Source organism: Petaurus breviceps, unplaced genomic scaffold (assembly GCF_028583685.1).
Source record: "Petaurus breviceps papuanus isolate PSGF00001 unplaced genomic scaffold, PetGlider_PUasm1.0 225, whole genome shotgun sequence".
NCBI classification, from domain to species: Eukaryota; Metazoa; Chordata; class Mammalia; order Diprotodontia; family Petauridae; genus Petaurus; species Petaurus breviceps.
In genome coordinates, this window is record NW_027185889.1 from 13552616 (window position 1) to 13561163 (window position 8548).

The window sequence follows — 8548 nt, forward strand, 5'->3', positions numbered from 1 at the left end:
GGAGTTGGAGCAGATGGCCTCTAAGGTTCCTTCCAACTCTAGATCTAGGAGCCCATGATCCCATAACATCAAGTAAAAGGGAATTTACAACATGCCAAGGTAATTCATTCCACTTTGGGAAACTCCAAAAGTGAAGAAGCTTTTCTGTACATTAAGTTCAAAGCTGCTCCTGGTTCTGCTCTCTGCTAATCAGAATAGATCTAGTGCACCTTCCATAATGATTACGTCCTCTTTTTCTTAGCTAAATATTCCCATTTTCCCCTACAACTGATTCCCACATGGAATGACTAGGAGCTCCTTCATCACCCATTTGTCTGTCCTTAATAAGTTCCCCAGCATGCCAATGTCTTTAACGTGAGATGCCTTCAAACAAACACCTTATTGCATCTTATCAGTTTGAGTGGGACAGGGGTAGAGCAGAATGGTTGCCTCCTTTCTTTGGGACATTTTGCTTCTTTTAGTGGTTGTGATGAAAGCCATTTGTAGACATTTGGCTTATTATTAACACACTTTGTAAGCCTTAGATAGCAATAGGAACTGGACCTTTGATTATACTCAAACTCCCTGGTGAGGAAATGACCTCTACCAACAGAGGTAGGTATGTACTCTGTAATTTAAAGTTGGTTAGGGATAAGGGAAGAGAAAGAAGCAAGAATTTATTAAGCATCCAGTATATATACAGTGTATATAAAATTATATAATTACATGTGTATATGAAAGTTACCTATAAAGAGGGTTATATATGTATATATATTAAGCATTCAGTATATATGTAGTCTGTAATTTAAAGTTGGTTAGGGAGAAGGGAAGGGAAAGAAGCAAGCATTTTGTTTTGTTTTGTTTTGTTTTTTTGCTTTTTGGAGGGCAATTGGGGTTAAGTAACTTGCCCAAGGTCACACGGAAGCAAGCATTTATTAAGCATCCAGTATAAAGCACTTTGCTAAGTGCTTTACAAATAATATCTTATTTAATTACAGGATAGTTGCCTACAGTGCTGAGTGATTTGAGCAGAGTCACACAACTAATATATGTCAGAGGCAAGATTTGAAACCAGAACATCCTGGTTTCAAGGGCCATTCACTATCAACTATTTCAAGAAAGCCTTAGCGCATCATATAGAGAGGCAGTATGGGACTTGGAATAGAAAGATAGTCTCAGAGCTGGGAAGGCCTAGGTTCAAATTCTACCTCTGACACTAATTAGCTGAGTGACCCTAGGCAAGTCATTTAACCGCTGTGCCTTGGATTCCTCATCTGTAGAAGGAAGAGGTTGAACTCAAAAGACTCTAAGATCTCTTCCAGCTCTAAAACTAAATCTGCAATATAAGTATAAGCTGCCATTTATTCCCTTTCTCCTCACAATCAATCCTTAAACTACAAAAAGGGGTCCAGTGATAAAAGGCTCACTTTACACACACACACACACACACACACACACACCCTCCAATCCTATAAGTAACAAATTATCATTTGTCTTCATGAACTACTGCTGACATCATGGTCCCAAATCAGGGAGGATGCTAACGAGTCAGTCCCCTTGTGGAATGAATGACAACATGGTGGTAGTGAGAGAACTGCCCTCTAAGACTGAATGATCTAAGTCCAAGTTTACCATGATCCATACTGGCTGTGTGACCAGTGCCCCCAAACAACTCTTGAGACTCTGCTACAGTGAAGTCACTGCCTCGTACTCGTAAGTTTCCTCACCATGCAGCTCCCTACACAAGTGAGATCACAGCTCCAGCCCTATCCCTTAACACAAATCCAAACAAGGTTAGGTGGGGCAGAACTAATTAAAAGGATTTGTATATGGAAATGTCCTTTCTTGGGACACTCACAGGATCACAGATTTAGAGGTATATCTAGTACCTCTAAATAGATCATAGATTTAGGGGCCATCCAGTCCAACTCCTCGTTCTATGGGTGAGGAAACTGAGGGAAGTTAAGCAACTTGCCCAAGGTCACACATCTAATAAGTGGCAGAAATGGGATTTGAACCTAGGTCCTCTGGCTTCCATTTCATTGTTCTTTTCACTAGCCCATGCAGTCGGCATTCTCCACCAAAATGTTTGTTTTTTTAACATTAACCAAGGATCAATAGTGGGCTAGCCCATAAGGAACAGAAATTAAATTCAGCCCCTGTCCATTTGAACTTTGGAAACCAAACAAGACAAATACTAGACACAGGAACAGCATAAATACAAGGGGAGATGTTGGCTCAGTGGGTCATGGCCATGTGTCACATCTGTGTCTAAAGATTTCATACGTTCAATGCAGAGACAAAGAGACTTCCTCTAAGGAAGTGAGTCTAGAGGAGAGTACTGGGGAGACAGCGGGAAGGTGACTGGACCAGTGAATGGTAGGAAAATTGCTTCCAGTCAATCAAGGGCACAGGGGAGAAAGGCACATGTGTTGGGGAGAAGTGTGATGAAGATCAGTGAAACACTGAGCTTGAAGTGAAGGAAATGAGTGGGAGAAACAGAGGAGAGGAGAGAGGAGATGTCACCCAGAGCCAAACTTTTATATTTGCTTCAGAAATAATAATATTAATTCTTGTTTATATAGTATTTCAAGGGTTTACAAAGCTGGATTTGGAGCAATGTATTTAATTTCCTGATTTGAGGTAAGGGGAAAGTTCTATAGTGATTAGAATTATTCAGATATGGAACAGGTTTCCTTGGGAGATGTGGGTTCCCCATCACTGAAAATCTTTAAGCAAGGGTTGAATGGAAAAGAAGTCCTATTCAAAAATGATTTGAGCTAGATGGCCTCTAAAGTTACCCCTCCCCCCACCTTAGTTTTTTTCTTGACTTACCTTTTCTCTTTATGAAACCAAGTTAAAGGTGAGACAGGAAGATCTACTCTGGCAAACATCATGTACTTAAGGGGATTGGAAGGAATGAAGTATGTTATAGTGAATCATTTACCTGGCTCTCTTTAGAAGTCTGATCTGGATCTTGGTCATCAGTTTCTAGAATCTTATGTTAGCCAACGTCATTGTTCTGACTTAGTGTTTGTTACCTAGAGATGATCAAAAACCTTGGGTGCCCCAACTGAACCTCATGAGCAAAACTCTGTCTACACCCGAGGTCCATTGAAAAAACAATACAATCCAAACCGATTTGGTTCAATGAAGAGAAAGATTACCCCCATACTAATTATTGAGTTGGCATGTGTTTCTGTGAACCATGGTCCAAATTCATCTAACAGAATAAATTCAATAAATACTGGGAAATTCTCTTAAGGAATAATAACTATCATTTATATTGTGTTTTAACATGTGCAAAGTGTTGAACTAACTTTAGACCAATAAAAGTATCCTTTGTAAAATTAATAAACATTCCTTGTATAAAATATTCCATCTGCCACCTTCAGTCCTTTGTACAAATTATCTTTCATTCCTAGAATGTTTTCTCTCCTCACCTCTGCCCCTCAGAATCCCGAATTTCCTGTACAAAAGTCTCATCCTGCAAGACCCCTTTCCAATATCCCCATAAGTTAATGCTATCCTCCCCCTGACCCCAAAATGTTTTTCGTTGCATATTTTTAGTTGTGTTAATATCCTTTATTTTTCCTTTCTGGTTATTAACTCTGTTCTATCCTTTGCCCAGAAAGCCATCCCTTGTAACAAAGAACAAAAAAGATGGGAAGAAAGTAGTTCTTCAAAGCCAAACACCACTTTAAGAATATAACATTGTATACAATGTTCCACATCTGTTGTCTCCTACCTCCACAAAAATAGAAGGGAAATACTTTGCATATGTTTGTTCTTCTAGAGATAGAGAGGGCTTCAATATAGGCTCAAGGTCAAGTCTAGGGCTAATTGTCCTGGAGTTTGTTTCAGTTTGCCCTTTCCCACCATGTGGACCACTTATTTATAGCAAACATTTACCAAGAGCACAATAAAAAATCACCTTATCTTTTTCTAGAGACAATTGTAATGATACAGATGGCAAATAATCAAGATATAGGGGTAAATAATGCCAGGTTTCTAGCAGCAGTGAGGCAGAGGAGGGGGAGGAAGTAGAGAGGAGATAGATTCATTTGGATCCAATAGGGCAACAAATTCTGTCTGGGCAGGTCACTCTTTAAATATGTCAGTGCGTCTGACAAGGGTCAAATCTATCATTATTATATTCAGATCAAGGTATCAGCACCCTTTCCCTACAATGGGCTGGCTGCTAGTGTTAGAATGTATCTCAATACCCCTGGACCCCTATCAAGGTGCAAAAATTCCTAGGCTTATCCAGTTGCAAGTGGCTTCTGCCTCCAATGACCCTTCAGTCCTTCCTAATGACTAAAAAAAGCAAACAAATCTATACTTGCCATCTATACACATATTTTGTATTTACTTATATGCATAGACATCAATTGTCTTCAGTAGTATGTGAATCTTGAACTCACCTTGACCAATACATGTACAAGGAGTTTTTCCCCTCTCCCATCCCTCCAGAGAGATGCTCAGAGATCCTGATGAGTTCAGCAGATAAAAATCAAGAAAGTACCAGAGGGCAGTGTCATTCCCTTTAAGGTCCACAAAGCTGTCCGTTCTTCTTGGATCAGAGGTCAGTTCTACAGTCATGGAAGAGGGAAAGGAAAGGTACCAAAGGACCACCTAAGATGTGTTGTATCATCCCAAAAGCACTAAGCCCTTCATTTTGGAACCATGTTATCTCAAAAATGGCACAGAAGAAGGCTTAGCAAGCTACTGGGCATGAACTTGCCAGTGCAGACCAAGGTACCTGCTATTTATCCCTTCTTACATTTTCTTTTTTTTTCTTTTCTTCTTTTTTTGTGCCTAAGTGCTTTTATACACACACAAACACACACACACATTTACACAGTATATATATCACATATATTTGGAAATAGTATTTTTTCCAATTACATGTAAAAATAGTTTTCAACATTCGTTTTTTGTAAAATTTTGAGTTCCAAATTTTTTCTCCCTCTCTCCTATCCCCCCTTCCCAAAGATGGCAAGCAATCAGATATAGGTTATATGTTTGCAACCATGTAAACATATTTCCACATTAATCATGTTGTGAAAGAAACAAAACAAAAGGGGAAAGCCATGAAAAGACCAAAAACCAAAAGAAGTGAAAATAGTCTGCTTTGTTCTACATTTAAACTCCATAATTCTTTTTCTGGATGTGTGTAGCATTTTCCATCATGAGTCTTTTGGAATTGTCTTAGATCCTTGCATTGCTGAGATGAGCTAAGTCAGTCATAGTTGATCATTACACAATGTTGCTGCTATTGATGTTCTCACGACTCTCTTCACTTCACTCAGCATCAGTTCATATAAGTCTTTCCAAGTTTTTCTGAAATCTGCCTGCTCATCATTTCTTACAGCACAATAATATTCCATTACATTCACATAGCACAACTTGTTCAGTCATTCCCCAATTGATGGGCATTCCCTCAATTTCCAATTCTTTGCCATGACATAAAGAGCTGCCATAAATATTTTTGTACTCATAGGTCCCTTTCCCTTTTTTATGATGTCTTTGGGATACAGTCCTAGTAGTGGTATTGTTGGATCAAAAGTATACACAGTTTAATTGTCCTTTGGGCATAGTTTCAAATTGCTCTCCAGAATGGCTGGATCAGTTCACAACTCCACAAACAATGCATTAGCACCCCAATTTTCTACACCTCCTCCAACATTTGTCATTTTCCTTTTCTGTCATATCAGCTGATCTGATAGGTGTGAGGTAGTACCTCAGAGTTGTTTTAATTTGCATTTCTCTAATGAATAGTGATTTAGATAATTTTTTCATGGGATTATGGATAGTTTTAATTTCTTTATCTGAACACTGTCTGTTCATATCCTTTGGCCATTTATCAATTGGGGGATGACTTTTGTTCTTATAAATTTGAATCAGTTCTCTATCTGTTTGAGAAATGAGGCCCCTATCAGGAACACTTGCTGTAAAAATTGTTTCCCATCTTTCTCCTTTCCTTCTAATCTTGGTTGTGTTGGTTTTATTTGTGCAAAACCTTTTTTAATTTAATGTAACCAAAATTATCCATTTTTCATTTCTTAATGTTCTCTATCTCTTGTTTGGTCATAAATTCTTCCCTTCTCCATACATTTGACAAGTAAATTATTCCTTGCTCTCCTAATTTGCTTATAGTACCATCCTTTATGTCTAAATCATGTATCCATTTTAACTGTATCTTGATATATGTTGTAAGATACTGGTCTATGCCTAGTTTCTGTCAAACTCTTTTCCAGTTTTCCCAGCAGCTTTTGTCAGAAAGTGAGTTCTTATACCAGAAGTTGGAATCTTTGGGTTTATCAAACAGTAAATTACTATAGTCATTTACTAGTGTGTATTGTGTACCTAATGTATTCCACTGACTCACCACTCTGTTTCTTAGCCAGTACCAAATAGTTTTGATAATTACTGCTTTATGATATAATTTAGATCTGGTATGACCAGGCTACCTACCCTCTTTTGTATTCCATTAATTCCCTTGATATTCTTGACCTTTTGTTCTTCCAGATGAATTTTGTTATTATTTTGTCTAGCTCTATAAAATAATTTTTTGGTAGTTTGATTAGTATGGTACTGAATAAGTAAATTAATTTACATATGATTGTCATTTTGATTATATTAGCTTGGCCTACCCATAAGCAATTGATATTTTTCCAAATGTTTAAATCTGACTTTATCTGCATGAAAAGTGTTTTGTAATTGTGTCTATATGGTTCTTAGGTTTGAAAGGCAGGCAGACTCCCAAATATTTTATATTGTCTACAGTTATTTTAAATGGAATTTCTCTTTCTATCTCTTGCTGCTGGGCTTTCTTGTATATAGAAACATTAATGATTTAGGCAAATTTACTTTATATACTACAATTTGTTAAAGTTAATTGTTTCAAGTAGTTTTTTAGTTGATTCTCTAGGATTCTCTAATACCATCATATCATCTGCAGAATGATAGTTTTATTTTCCCATTGCCTCCTCTAATCCCCTCAATTTCTTTTTCTTGTCTTATCGCTAAAGCTAATGGGATCTCATTATGGGATTTCATCCCTGATCTCACTGGGAAGGTTTCTAGTTTATTCCCATTACAAATAATGCTTGATGATCATTTTAGATAGATACTACTTGCCATTTTAAAGAAAGTTCCATTTATTCCTATGTTCTCCAGTGTTTTTAATAGGAATAGGTACTAAATTTTGTCAAAAGTTTTTTCTGCATCTCTTGAGATAATCATATGATTTCTATTGATTTTGTTATTGAAATGGTCAATTATGCTAATAGTTTTCTTAATATTGAACTAGCCCTGCATTCCTAGTCATAGTATGTTATCCTGATGACAAATTGCTGCAATCTCTTTCTTAATATTTTATTTAAAATTTCACATCAATATCCATTAGGGAAATTGGTCTATAATTTTCTTTCTCTGTTTTGGCTCTTCCTGATTTAGTTTTGAGTCCCATATTTGTGTCATGAAAGGAATTTGGTAGGACTCCTTTGCCTATTTTTCCAAATAGTTTATATAGTATTGGAATTACTTATTCATTAAATGTTTGATAAAATTCACTTGTAAATTCATCTAGCCCTGGAGATTTTTATCTTAGGGAGTTCACTGAAGGCTTGTTTAATTTCCTTTTCTAAAATAGGATTAAGTATTTTATTTCCTTTGCTGTTAATCTGGGTAATTTATATTTTTGTAAATATTCATCCATTTTACTTAGATTGACAAACTTATTGGCACACAATTGGGGAAAACAGCTCCTAATTATTGCTTTAATTTCCTCTTTGTAACTAGCGAATTCTCCCTTTTCATTTTTGATAGCAGAAATTTGCTTTTCTTCTTTTTTAAAAAATCAAATTAGTCATAGGTTTATCTATTTTGTTGTTGTTGTTGTTTTTTCTCATAAAACCAAGCTGTTTAATGGTTCAATAGTTTTCATACTTTCAATTTTATTAATCTCTTCTTTGATTTTCAGAATTTCTAATTTGGTGTTTAATTGGGGCCTTTTAATTTGTTCTTTTTCTAACCCAATTCATTGATCCCTTTCTCTATTTTATTCAAGTAAGCATTTAGAGATAAAAATTTCTCCTAAGTACTGCTTTGGCTGCATCTCATAAATTTTGGTGTGTTGTGAAATTATTGTCATTCTCTTTGATGAAATTATTGATTATTTCTATAATTTGTTGTTTGACCCACTCATTCTTTAGGGTTACATTATTTAGTTTTCAATTAATTTTTAATCTATCTTTCCATGGTCCTTTTTTACATGTAACTTTTATTTCATCATGATCTGGAGGGGATGCATTTAATATTTCTGCCTTTCTGCATTTGAATGAGAGGTTTTTATGTCCTAATAACATGGTCAATTTTTGTGTAGGTGCCATGTACTACTGAGAGAAAAGGTACATTCCTCTCTATGCTCATTCAATTTTCTCCAGAGATCTATCATATCTAACTTTTCTAAAATTCTATTTATCACCTTAACTTCTTTCTTGATTGTTTTGTTCTAGAACTTCTAGTTCTGAGAGAGAGAGAGAGAGAGAGAGAGAGAGAGAGA

The 8548-nt window shown here is 36.2% G+C and overlaps 1 long non-coding RNA gene across 3 annotated transcripts in view; it reads right to left on the minus strand.

The window, feature by feature from the left end:
- LOC138166628 (uncharacterized) overlaps positions 1-8548 on the minus strand; it is a 107108-nt gene that overhangs the window by 61421 nt on the left and 37139 nt on the right. Inside the window, exon 4 of one of the 3 annotated variants that reach the window (XR_011169660.1) lies at positions 4324-4571. The exons of the other annotated variants lie outside the window; for them this stretch is intronic. This is a non-coding gene — a long non-coding RNA (uncharacterized lncRNA). Of the gene's footprint in view, positions 1-4323; positions 4572-8548 lie in introns of those variants that run through there. 3 annotated transcript variants of the gene reach the window in all.